At 41.2% G+C, this 14,105-nt stretch overlaps 1 long non-coding RNA gene across 1 annotated transcript in view; it reads right to left on the reverse strand.

Moving 5' to 3' along the window:
* Positions 1–8,113: 8,113 nt before the first annotated feature.
* The window catches only part of LOC117876762, a 28,745-nt gene continuing 22,753 nt past the window's right edge, over positions 8,114–14,105 (reverse strand). Inside the window, exon 6 of the long non-coding RNA XR_004645540.1 lies at positions 8,114–13,017. This is a non-coding gene — a long non-coding RNA (uncharacterized LOC117876762). The remainder of the gene's footprint in view (positions 13,018–14,105) is intronic.

The following is a 14,105-nucleotide window of genomic DNA, read 5'->3' on the forward strand; positions in this document are numbered from 1 at the left end:
AGGCCAGATCTGTCTGCAAAGGGTTTCTAGAAACAAGGTCCATCTACATAGAGGGCCTGTTTCCATGCACTGGTTCCTACCCACAAAGGAGCAAAATTCCTGCAAGAGCCATACTGCCATGGCATTCTCCAGCTGTGAATTCACATCAGAGGAGGGTTTTAAGAAGATGGAGACCAAGTTAGTTAATGCCAGTTTAAGGTTCAGCATTAAGGCCCCCATCTAGCAAGTTACTTAAGCACATGCCTAATTTTAAGCATGTGATAATATCACTGACTTCCATGGTGCTATTCACATGCTCAAAGTTAACTTAAGTAATTTGCTTCTTGCTGTTGATGTAGAAAGTAGATGTCTATCCATCACTTCCCAGCCTAGGCAACAGAGGCTGTCCTGTTGGAAATGCTTCCACTGGTTCTGGAGAAGAGTATGATGCTGTGAAGATGAGGCTGTCCTTCCCTCCACTTTCACACTGCCTGCCTCCCCGCAGGTGCCTGGCTGTCTTGATCCAATCCACTGTCCCCCAAAAAAGAAGGGAATATTTGGCCCAAAGTTTCTAGTCTGTTTGGTTTTGCAGATAACTTTTATTCTAGGAATTAAAGCCCTTTCACTATCCTGTTTGTTCTTCAGCTCAATAGACTAAATCTGGGATTTTCAAAAGAGACTAAGGGAGTCAGGAACCCAATAGGAGTTGGGCACCTAACTCCCTTAAATTCCTTTGAAAACCCCAGCCCAAATTAATACAGTACAAACAGGTGAGAGAACGTATCTATTCATCTGAAGCATCCTATCTTCAAAACTTAGTTTTTGGTACATAATTTCTCCAGAATCTTATTCTACCCTCAGTTGCCTGTTGACAAGAGTTCATTGAGTGCAATAAAAGACAGAATTTGGCTCCTAAACTTTTAAGCTAGCTTGTTAATGTGAAAAGATTCAGAAGACTATTCTGGAGCCAGCAGGCAAAGGGTTAATTCACTTCTAATCTACTCTGGTTCCTACACTGGACCAGGTGGAATGAGTTGAGGTAGCTAGTTAGGATGGTTCATTAGGGGCTTAAAAGCAAGGACCTTTTCAAGGAAAGTTCCCTAGTAGTTAGAAGGAAGAAGACAGAGATTAGTAGCTATGAAGCTAGTTTAGGAGAAGGTACTTCTGAGCTAGATTGTCAGAAGTAGTTTAGTTTTAACCTAGCTGGGCCTTTTTGTTTGAGAACAGTTTTGCTCTAGTTTTCAATCGGTGAGAAAGCTCTCTGCCAGCTCATATTCTAAAGCTGAAACACCTGGACCAAACTACTTGTGCCAAAGTGAGGGCTAGGGCAGAAAATATGGCCAGGGATGAGAATGTGAACTTGTTCTTTTATATTTTGCGGCATACAAGTTAGACTTTCTAGCTGTAAATTACCAGGCCGTTGTTGAGTTAGGCGCCGTTATTTATGCATCACCATTCTTTGACCTTTCAGACTCTTCTTTAATTTGCATCCTCCAAAACCATGCCTAAGACCCTAGTAGTTTAACAAGGTTGTGCATTTAATGTAACAAAACTCAGCTTTTTAGGATTGTAAGGGGGAAGTGTTTATTTTGCTAATGGGCATATTGATGTTTAAATCCGACTCAGAAGACCACCTTTTTGGCCTACGTAAAATGGCTGATAGTAATGACGGTAGCGTTTACATGGTGCCTTATTTATTAAAATGCAAATAGATGCTGTTCTGTTGAATTGCTACAACACCAACAAGGTATTGACACACAAATAACCTGCTATGTGAGATACATTCCAGATGCCCTGGCTGCCACCAGTGCCCTTTTCCTGTTCGCAAAACCACTTGAATTAAGGAGTTATGGCCACTGCTGACAGGACATAGTGTTAGACAAACCTGATCCAGCTGAGAAACTGTAAAAATCTGGCTTTGTTTTTTAAAACCAAAACTTTTTTTTAAGAGAACCCCAGTAAAACAATAGTTTGGAGCAAAGTGGTGTTTAAAATGGCAGAAAAGCTTGTAAAGCTTTGTCCCTTAAATATTCAAAGCATCATACAGTGTTCCATCCCTGAATCTCCCACAGGCATCACGTAGGCAGCTTTGCTTTGGGAATTTAGGGGATTGTGCTTGTTGATGCTGCTGCTGAGAGAAATGTGTATTATAAAAAATGAAAACTCAGATAAGCATGATTTGTTGATGGTGTTCAGTATTAAAGAGGTGGTGTGTGTGTGTGTGTGTGTATATACACATATATGTACACACACATATATGCCATGTTAATGGAATTGTTAGGATAATCCCCATTATTAAACCATGATTTTGATGTAAAATCCCCTGTAGACAGTCAGAGAATGTCAGAATAGCTTAAATTTCTACACTGCCTTTTCTTTTTTTTTTTTTCTTCTCCCCTTTCTTACTTATCTGCATGATGCCACTTAGGATATGGTTGCCTCTATGTGTTATCAAACAATTTCACTGTTAGGAAGTAGTAATCAATCACACTATCCCTCAAGGTTTATCCTCACTTACAGAGTATTAGGGATTACTGTTTATACTTTGTATAATCTCCTACCTTCATCTAACTATGCTGTCTTGTTGAAGTGTTACATTTTGTAGATTGAAATACATTGGAATCCTACATGACTGGAGGATGACATTCCCTTTTAACAAAGTTCCTAATGTAACATAAATGTGCATTGACTCTTTGATGCATATTAACTCTTTGATGGAAGTATTACTATTAATTAGGACATAGTAATTCATGCTTATTCAAAATAGGTGACAAATACCTTAAAGTATATTTTCTTAAAAGCCTTAATCCTTCAATTGTCAAAACTGCTTCTTCTTCTGCAACAGCCTAGCAAATGATGTAAGACCCAAAGCAATTAGCATGTTAAAAACAACAACAATAATCCACTGATTGGAGAAGAAAAGTAAATGCAAGGAAGGGAAGAAAGATTTGTATAATCTGCGATTACACACTGGTAGGACTGTAGAGGGGAAAATTAATTTTAAAACCCATTGGTTTTATTCAATTAGATGAGAATCAGAAGCCAGGTCCCCAGCTGGTGTAAATTGGTGTTGCTCCATTGAAGTCAATAGAGCTATGTTGATTTACATCAGCTGAGAATCTGACAACTTATATTTAAAAGCATTTGAACACTTGTTTCCCCCTTCAGAGCCATATATGCAACTATCTGGTTAAATTGACAAGGGCTTTGGTACTAAGTCACTGAAATGGATGAGAAAGCGGGTCAGTCTCTGGTGGCCAATTATATGGTATCTGGGATATCAGGACCTTTCTGAATGTATCTGTTTTTCTTAGAGTACTCATTTAGGGCCTGATCCAAAACAGAAATCCACTGGAGTGTTTTCTACTGCCTTCGTTGGGCTTTGGATCAGAGCCTGATCCTACAGTCTCGGTGCACTCAAAACTCTCATTGATAGAGAAAGATAATTGAGTGCACAAGGAGGGCAGGATTGGACTCCGTTACACTGAGCCTCTATTGAATTTCTAGTCACAGAACTTCTTGCTTCTTTATACAGATTTACCATACTCATTTCCCAGTGCTGCTGCTAGCAGTTAGCCTCTACTGATTTTTGAGATGCAAGAAATCAATGACAGACTGACATTGTGTGAAATATTGATTTTCTGCATTGTCTTTAAACACATCAATCCACATAACAGTTTTGTAAAGTACAGTTTAAAATGAGAAACCTCCAAACCAGAATGATCTGCAGACTATTTAATACAAATCATGTGCATTTTGGTGTATGGGGTGGTATGCTGTATACAAACACCTTGTTTATAATTCCTCTCCTAGAATGTTTGCATCCCAAACATTCTATGTAAATCACTCACAGCTACTTGAATGGGTTCTCCTTTATGTATAACAAGAGACAATTTGGCTGATCATACAAATGGGTCAGAATTACATTCTGTTATGCAGATTTAGTTTGGGGTTTGATTAAACTTTGTCTCTATTTCCAAATCAGAGCCCTGGGAGTGAACATGCTTGAACTCAGAGGAAAGTTTATATTTGGATGAAGATCTGAAATCTGCAGCTAGGGCTGCCCAATCACTAATCTTTGCTGATGGAAATGTTCTATTTTGTCTAATTAGGCTGTTTGTTCTACAGGCAAAAACCCTAGAGACTGCAGTGCCCTTTTTAAAGTTTGTCCTAAGAGGAATACCAGTTCATGCACATTCAGTTTCTACTTTGTACACAATGAGAAAAGGCACATGTACCTAACAGTGTTGGAAATCTTGTTTTAAAATGATTTTATCCCTGATTTCCTCAAGGCCAAAATGCACTGCATTCCCATGCTTTTCCTCCTTTAGAAAGAGTAAACTTCTTCTGCATAATATTTCAGCCTTCACAGACAGACACACAGCTCATAAACACTTATATTTTTTTTAGAGTGACCAAACCCTGATAAATTATTTTGATCCTAACGCTTTATGGAGAAGGACAACCCTCTGATTTATTCCAGGCACAAAAGGATCAAGCAATCATTTCAGTCAAAAATCCTAATCATGGTGTCTGAAATGCATAACCTGCAATGTACATTCACCTAATTTATTGCACAATGTATGTATTGCAATGTAGCCATAAAGCTGGCTGATTGATAATGCCTCTTTATCAGTGTTGCAAGTGGAATCCATTTCTTACTGGTATGGGGGGAGGGGTACCACGGGGGGCACGTGACTTCCTCATGTGACTCCTCCCTGCCCCGCCCCCAGTCTGGGGCCCCCATCCCCTCCCCATGATCCAACCCCCTTACCGCAGGAGAAGCAGATGGTGGGGCCGCCCAGTGGCCCCATGCCCACAGCTCCTCCAGTGCGGCTGTACTGCCCCAGTCCTTCCATGCAGGGTCTCATCCATTTGTTCAGCAGCCAGCCCCGCTGGAGGACAGGACTGGGGTTGGGGGCAGTACAGCAGCTGCTCCGGAGGAGGTGCTGGCATGGGGCCACCCTGTGGCCCCACGTTCTGCTGCTTTTCCCACTGCGGTTCCCAGGAGAGCCTGGCAATTCAGGGCGCTCCCAGGAACTGCAGCGGGAAAAGGAGCAGAATGACGGCAGCTCATCCGGCGGCTGTACTGCCTCCAGCCTCACCCCCCACAGTCCTGTCCTCCAGCATAGCTGCTACTGGGAGCCGGAGGGGACACAGTTCCACAGAAGGGCAGGGGGCAGAGGTGGGGGCTTTGCTCCTTTCCCCGCTGCGGTTCCCGGGAGAGCCCTGAACCGCAGGGCTCTCCTAGGAACCACAGCAGGGAAAGGAGCAGAATGTGGGGCCACCGGGTAGTCCCACACCAGCAGCTCCTCTGGTGCAGCTGTACCGCCCCCAGGCCGCCTCCAGCTCTGACCTCCGGTGGGGCTGCTCTATGGACCGAGGAGACCCTGCGTGGAAGGGCGGGGGGGGCACTGCACGTTCTGCTCCTCTGTCCGGTACACTGTACCAACTATAAATATCTTGCTAGTACAGCGTACCAGACCGGGCCGCCCTACTTGCACTGCTGCTCTTTATTCTAATATTGGGAGAAGTATTTGTACAATAGTGCTTTCTCGTGGAAGTCTGTTAAATGAAGCTCTTGAGTATCTTATGTTTGGACAAAAGATTGTGTTTAAAGTGATATTGAATTAGTGTGAATGTAAATACCCCGATTCTTAAATATTTCTACCTCTAATAGCTACTATAACTGTTTAAAGCATCATGGCTCTAATTTTCAAAAAGATTCAACTAAGTCCTATTTTTCAAGATGAGTTAAATCTCATTGACATCCAGTGAAACTTTGGCTCCTAAGCCAAAGTCACTTTTGAAAATGAGGCATAGGCTCCTATTTCACTTAGGCTCTTTTGAAAAATTCCCCAGTTCTTTCATAAAAGCCCCAAAGCTGTTCTTATTGAAGTTAACTGTAAAAAGCACATTCATAGATCCATTGGGGCCAAATTCTCTGCTGGCATACCTCCAGTGAAGTCAAAGGAGTTAGGCTAGTGGAATAGTTGACCCATCTATTTTGGCTATGTCTACACTATGAGCTAGGGGTCTGATTCCCCTGCTTGTGTACACATACTCACACTAGCCCTCATTGAGCTCGCAAGAGTATTTAGTGTAGCTACAGTAGCATAGGTAGTAGCAGCGGAGGCTGGGTATGTACTCGGCACGGCTAAGTCATGCCTACGCTGCCACTACTGCTACCTGTACTACCATGGCTACACTGCTCTTAATACGCTCACTAGCTCAATGAGCAGGGGAGCCACACCCCTAGCTTGTAGTGTAAACCTAGCCTTAAAGGTTCATCTAGCAGGATCTCCTTCATCATGAAGTCCATAGAATTTCACCCTGTAATTCCAGCAGGAGAATCAATTATTCTTCCCTACTAAGTACATGAACGCTATCAAGTCCAATAACTTGTGCACGAACTAAAGCATATCTTTTAGGAAGATATCTGGACTTGATTTAAAGACTCCAAGTGATGATGAATTAGCCACTTCCCTTGGTAAAGTGTTCCAATGGTTTTAACTCTCACCGTTAAACATTGACTTCCCTGGTGCATGATCAAGCCCCTCAGAGCTGAATATACTCTTCTTGTTATACCATGGTCATCAAAATCCTCTTGCAAATGACTTTGAACAGCTCCTGCTGAATAGCATCCCTATGGGGAGAAAAGACCGCATTGGAGCTCATAACCACTGCAGAATGATGGTATTGCAAAGGAAACCCATTTAAATAGGGCAGGAAAACAAAAGGGGTTTGGCTGTTGATCCTGAGGATACTCATGGGTGTTAGGCTGCAAAGAAGATTTGGCTCTACTGCCGTCTAATTGATGTTACTCTAATCAGTGAACCAAACTTATACTCTGTTTCCCAACTGAAACTGTGCAATTTAGAAATCAATAGTGTGATCTACAGCACAGGGCTAAAAGGTTTCTGCAGGTTTATAAAAAAAAAAAACACACAATACCACTGACCTCTTCTCCCTCGCTCATTTCATCCTCAAGACATCCCTGCAAACTTTAGAGTGCACAACAGACCATAAAGAGTTGTACTGACATTATAGAACCACTCAGTCCTTATTCCTTTGTGTCTATTTGAGACAGGGACCGCTCATGGGAACTGGAGAATGCAGCATCCACATAAATCAGAATGCAAGTGGATAGCAAAGAAAGTTGTTAATGTATTTCACATGAGGAATTTAAACATTCATGTTCAAAGCATGAAGGTCCCAGTTCTTCAGTCTCTAAGTAGCCAAAAGTAGCAGTCACTTTAGTCTTAGCGTTGCCCATGTGATCAGTGTTGGTTATAGCTTTACATACTGCAGGTGAAACAAGTCTTTTTGAGAAATGTGCTGGTCTACTCTCAGCTTTTGTAGGGCTTTAACTATAGCAGCATGACCCCCTAGTATAGACACAGTTATACTGGTGTAAAAGTGCTTAGGTCGATATAACACCCAATTTTTTTCTGAGTGAGCAAACTGAAATATCTCTCTGATTGATTCTGAAAGCTGTGCCTTTAACTTTGGCATTTCAAAGTATAAGAAATAATGTACGACTGGGCCTTTCCCCTGTGTAGCTGGTGATTTGTGAGGTAAAACAGAGTGAGTGTTCCAAAATCACTGTAAATTTGCCATTATTAAAGGGAGAACGTTAACAAGGTCATTGTAGATTTAAAGGCTGTGTCTTTAGTATGTTACTGCCTGCAGAGATTGAAAGTGTACCTTTACTTTTCGTTTAATGCAAAGCCTGAATGCATCTGAACCTCTTCTAAATAGATGTCCTGTGATTTACATATTTGTGAACTACTGTCTCTTCTTTTCTTGTATCCACTTGGAAAAAGCTTTATGAGAGCCTAGATGAACATTATTTTTTCCTGCTACAGAGGTCTGTGCAATAGATTCTTTAGGACACAATTTTAACAGTTTTCATAATTCTTTTAATCTCTAAAACCAAGAGTGGGCCAGATCCTTAACTGGGGTATGTGGCATAGCTCCATTTACATCATTGGAGCCATGCCTGTTTACATCAACTGAGGATATGGCCCAGTGTATTTTAAATATTAGCACTCATGCGTTATGCTATCTATTGCTGTGTTTATTAACTGCTGATTTGGGGGATAAACTGCATGCAATTTCACAGAACCGCAGAGTCTGAATAATGTTTATTATTGTTTTTATGCAGTAGTGAAAGGGATGCAGTTTACTTACATATGGAAAATCAGTTACTAGCATTTTAATAGAATACTTTATAAACATTTGGCAAAATGGAAAGAATGAACCTGATCCTTCTGTCAGCGAAATCACTGGCAAAATTTGCACTGGCTTTGAGGGGAGCAGGACTGGGTTCAGTGTAACTAATGTGCTCCAGTATTATTGATATTGAATGAACGTGTTTTTGTATTGAATGCTTTTTGCTGGACAGTGCATTGCGCTTTTATGATTTAGTGCTATACACAAATAAATTATTTGAAAATTCAGTGTTTTCATGCCTGTCTTTTGAACTTCTACTGGAATAATTTTACTGTAGGGCCTTATTCTTAGCTAGTGAGCTCCAAGAGTCAAAAGAGAGATCCTAGTTTATAGTAGCTGAGATTCTGGCCTGCAGTGTTTGCAGCCTATCTGTGTAATCTGCCTGTCTGATAAGGACAAAATGATCCTTGCTAGCAGTACATGTTTTAGATTCCTATTGCTAATATTGTACTCATTCTGTATGTGTCATTTCCACTGTCTGGCTCCCTGTCCTCATTGCGAAGCTTCAATATTACGAACATGCTGGTGACTCCTGTTAGCCTTCCTGACCTATGAGAGTATTTTCATTCCCCCTATAAACTGTTGGAAGCCTTTGCAAACTGCATTACCTGATCTTTCACCGGGACTCATTTCAGCTGAGAAAAACTTGCATCCCAGTCATATAGCTGAGGTAGAAATGCCACGTCCAGTGGTGGGGGGCTATCATTAAAAAACAGCAGCATCCAGGATTCAGTCCACCAACCGTGGGTCCTTTCAGTTCCAATCCAGTCATGGGTGCCCTGTAAGTGTAGCTGATGAGGAAAGGATGCTGTGATTTCTATATACCATGGAGGACCAACCACTTACTAAGTATCATAGTGGTATTACCTTCCTTCTTGAGTCAGGCCCAAAATCTGAACCATGACAAGTTGATTTTCTCTTTGCGGCATAAATAAAGTAAATAAATGGGTATGCTGCCCTGCATGGTGTGTTCAATGGTTGCTGAGAGCCAGGGCTATTCTGGGATAGTGAATTAGTAAGGAACTAGTCCATTTAAAGAATGCTTGTTATTTACCTCAGCGGTTCCTCAACTGTTATTCACAGAACACTTGATAATTCTTCTGAGAGAGCTGTCCTCTCGCATGGTGCTGGCATCTCTTTCCAAGTGCTAACATGGCTTTAAATGACAACTAAAATGACTGTAATGGGCTGCCTGTCCCCCATTAGCTGGGCTGCAAGTGGGTGTGGTTTGAAAGAGAAAGCTGAGAGAATAGGATTAAAACTAAATGTTTGTTTGGTGGGTGGGGTTGCCTGTTACCAGCTCTACAGGGGGCAGGCATTGCTATGTTACGGCTTGTGATGCATCAAAAGTTTGTTGGATTTTTAGATGATGTGGTCTCATCTCATTCCTTGAGATACTCCCGAGGTCACAATCCATAGGTGTTCTCCTAGTATTATGTTTCCAGGTAAGCAACTGCTATAGTAGTGACATAAGGGATATGCACTCATCAAGGGGAGATGAGACAGTTCATACAGTTGTAGACAGAAAGCCTGCTACCCAATCTGTCTACTAACGTGGTCCTAACTGTGAAAAATATTGGGAACCCCTGATTTATCTCGCGAACCATATTGGTCTATTGGTTACATTGCTGACTTCATGCAATCTCAGCAAGTTCTCACAAGGAATTAAATTAATATGAAAAGTTTTGACAATTTCTGATCAATCACGTATTTTGTTACAATCCTCAAGAGGAATACAACCCATCATGACCTTTGTCCTGTGACTGCCTGGCACCTTTTTAGTTTTCTGATTTTATGTCCTATTACTCTTCACCTTTTGACACCAATCCATCTAACATTAACAACGAAGATTCCAGTCCAGTTAACAATGGTGCAAGTACATCTGGTGATGAATAAAGAATAGTAAGAGAATAAACAAGTGAGTCAGACAATGTGTGTGTGTGAGAGAACGTCTGAGGGAATGAATGGATTGGGCATCAGCTTATGTGTGAGGAGAAAATAGAAGGGATAACAGCAGAGGGGAAGTATGGTCTAGTGGTTAACCAAGAGATTTGGGTGCCCAAGTTAATGACCTGTCTAACTTTCAGAGGTTCAAATATTCCAGGAGATTTGTGGTCAGGAGATTTGGGAGCAAGGAGATGTGGGATCAGAGATTCCTGGCTCTGTTACTGATTTGCTGTCTTAACTTGGGCAGGTCATTAGGTTTATCTGAGACTTCTGCTGTAAAAGGAGGATAATTCCCTCAGAGGAAGTGGATTAGGTTTAAATAATTTCAAAGGCCTAAAATACATACTGAATACAATTTGTTTGAGACTGAGATAATCTGTTATGTATAACTGACCTCAAACATTTTTAGACCAGTTTTAAAGGCGGTTTCCGTCTTGTAAATAAATAACATGCTATTAAATGTGGATTTCATCCCTGCTTCTTGTCCTTTCCAATCCTTATTCTGGAGTTGCCATTTTATCTTCTTAACATTTGTTTAAAGTGTAAAGCATTACATTAGCATATCAGGGTGGTACAAGCTAGCACGTCCCCTCCCAGACCATTGAAGTTGCTGTATGTATTACCTGCAGTACTACGCCATGGCTCTTGCTGAACAAACTGCCCTTTCAAAACAAGCTCCCTGTTTTCAGTGTGCCTCTTCCAGAAATTACAATTCAGCTCCAGAAAAGGTGAGCTAAACAGGGATCAGTCACATCTGTGTAGACGGAGGGAGGGGTTGCAGGTTAGTGCTCATCTCACTAATATACCATTTCCTAACCTTTCTCAAGAAATGTTTTAATGAGTCACTCACATAAAAGTTATAAATCTCTCACCTTATTACTTAAAAAAAGGAAACGGGGAGCAAGGCGATGGTACAACTTACTCCCATTAGACTGAACCACACAATTGGTTTGTGTAAAAAGTCACAGGGATGAATACACCTATGTGAACATCCTTTGACCCCCAAATTGGCAGCTTGTCTGATGCAATTGCCCATGGGCCTGTCACAGCCTATGGTGAGCATCAGATTAGCTGCTGAAGTCCCCTCTTTCTGCTTTTGAGGCTCAATACCGTAGTTGGTTTCATCCGTTTTCAATTGAGACGAGGCATACATTCCTTAGGAGAAAAGATTGCTTCTCCCTGTTCCTATTTAATTCTTTGCCTACTTTAAGTTGCCTGGAAGATGATGTGCTGTTGCCCCTCAATACCATCTGGAATATTCTTTATCAGTCAACAATAATATGCACAGTGTTTTGTTGGTTGTCACGACAGGGGACTTTGGGATCTTGCAAGCATTGTCTTCCATCTTCTTCACAGGGTTTTTTCTGCTGTTGCAGATTCTCAGGTAGTCTTTATCTTTCTGAATACAGTAGGGCACTTGTCAACATATTTTCTTTTAATTTTACTTGAAAAGAAGGCCAGGCAAAAAAGGATGTTGCTATTTATGCCTATGGAGAAAATAAAGTCCAGGAAGCTAGTGCTCACAGGCCAGATGAATTTGTTGGCCCTCTCTGAGACACACTTGGATAGACACATTGGGGTCCACTTTGACACATACAAGAGGCACTCAGCATTTATTGCACTATCATTGTTAAAATGATCCCCTTCAGAAATATCTTTACTGTAGGATATTAATGGGGGGGCCTCCCAAAACAATGGAGCTTTATCCTTGCTACCTTCATAAACACTCAACTGTAGCATTATGCAAAGCCTTAAACTATAGTTGAGCATGCATGGAATGAATACATGGCCCCCTGACTGAATACAAGCTATAAGTAAATTGAAAAAGTTTGTTGATGTCACAAACCATGTAAACTTGGCTCATGAGGTTTACGGACTGAATCAAACTCATAGGATTAAACTACTGACTTGATAATTAACCTGGGATTCAATTCTGTTATGTGTGATATTAAGCAAATAACCATAGCCTGTTTAAATGAGTTTCCATTCTCTCTTCCATGCCTGGGAGCCCGGTGAAACATTTCCAAGAGCTATCTTTTGCCCACATAGGAGAAAGCTTGAGGGGAAATGAGAACACCATCTGCCAAGGTTTTACTCCCAATCATTTCACATATGTGTAAAATACAGCATTGCAGAGCCCTCAAACACAAGTAGTAATGCTTGCACACATCCCAGTAGCAAAACCAGAGTGGAATGATGGTCTTGTGATTAAGCTACTGACCTGAGACTTGATTGACCTGGGTTTAGTTCCTGGTATTATCTACCTATGTGACCTTGATTGAATCAATTAATCTCTGTGTTTCTGTCCCTTTGCTTTTTCTTGTTTCTTCAGTTTATAAGCTCTCTGAGGCAGGGACTATCTCTTATCAGATATTTATGTATTGCCTAGGACAGTGGAGCTCTGATTTTGGTTGCAACCTCTAGGTGTTAGTGTAATACATACAATAATAATAAAAGAAATGGAAAACAAGTGGCTACAGGAAAAGGTAAATGTACAACAGGGTCAGCTCTATTAGTCTTCAAAGGGAAGGCTGGCGCATTCTCTGGTGTTTGGTTTGAGTGGGCTGTGAGCCTTGTGCTGCAATATACGTTTAGACGTTATCTGCTAAGATCTTTGTCTTGGGCCATGCACAATTCCACACGTGTGACACTGTTATTGCCTCATAAACCAAGTCCAGCATTTCAAAGCAACGCGTCTTATCTGAAGAAAGAAGATAACGAGCTGGGATTGAAATTCTTCCAAGACTTTGAAATTCTGCTTCACGCTGCTGTAGTACAGACTCACAGCCAGGATCAGCACTAAACAAAGCGAAATCCACAGGAGCAAAGGCAATCCAGCTGATGGCCTGTCATGTGCTGGGAGAGGTTGGGGAGCGAAAAGAAACAAGCATTATTTTAGTGTTGTCTGAAACAGCTCCCAAATTTGACCCCCACTGCTGCCTTTGTCCTGGTTTTCTGGAAACAGCAGGTTAGGCAGAGCTCTGGTTGTGAGTGCTTCTATATGCATCAGTTAAATGGCAGCGAGTCACACCTCCCTACAGAGGCTACTGAATATAAAAGATGTAATCTAATGGAGCATTTCAAGGGTTTAATTATATACAATAAGAACAGGATTACCATAGTTAATGCATGTTCTCAAATTTCCTCACAGCAATTATTTTTTATACATTTAAGCAAAACACTAGGTTAAATTCTAGAGAATATTAAGCAACCACGACTAATTATTTAATGCTCACAAATGTTCCATAAAGAGAGAGGAAGTAGATGACTTGCCTTTTCCCTGTAACATTAACTTGTTACAGGTCCTGCTAATTAAAATAAGAAGGAGATGTGCGTGTGTCAACTGAGCAGCACATTTATAATGCTTTCACAGGGCCAGTCTGCCTCTCAATGTTAAACTTGCTAATCACACTGGAATGTCCACTGTACTTAATCATAAAAAGGCGTATATTGTAAACATTTCTTCTTGCTTGTAAAAATAATCTGAGGAATTTCAGATCATTGTGGGTCAGGCATACTACGAAATCATTGGGCTACATTTTACAGCTTGGGTGCCATTCTGCTATCTATTATAGCCGGGCTATGCCATTGCAATGTTCTCAAAGGGTCTGGTCAGGAATAACAGGGGCAAATAGAGATTTAGATATGAGAATGCACCTTTAATGAATCTTTCTGTTACCCCATCATGATACGAGAAGTTAGCCAGTTTTCAGGGTCCTGCCGATTGTTTCCACTAAGAGGAGAAAGTGATATGGAGCCAGATATTTCTTTGGGGCAATCCTGTTTATTTAAGAATATACGAAGTCCGGTTTCCCTGAACACAGCGGGAGATAATTTCTTTGCTCATAGTTCTAAGCCTCTTTTCTACAGCACTCTGCCCAAAAAGCTCTCTTACCCCTTTTTCAGTGCCACATCCCTAGTGCTTGTTCTGCTGTCCCCTTGGG

This window comes from Trachemys scripta, chromosome 4 (assembly GCF_013100865.1).
Source record: "Trachemys scripta elegans isolate TJP31775 chromosome 4, CAS_Tse_1.0, whole genome shotgun sequence".
In the NCBI taxonomy this organism is placed as follows: domain Eukaryota; kingdom Metazoa; phylum Chordata; order Testudines; family Emydidae; genus Trachemys; species Trachemys scripta.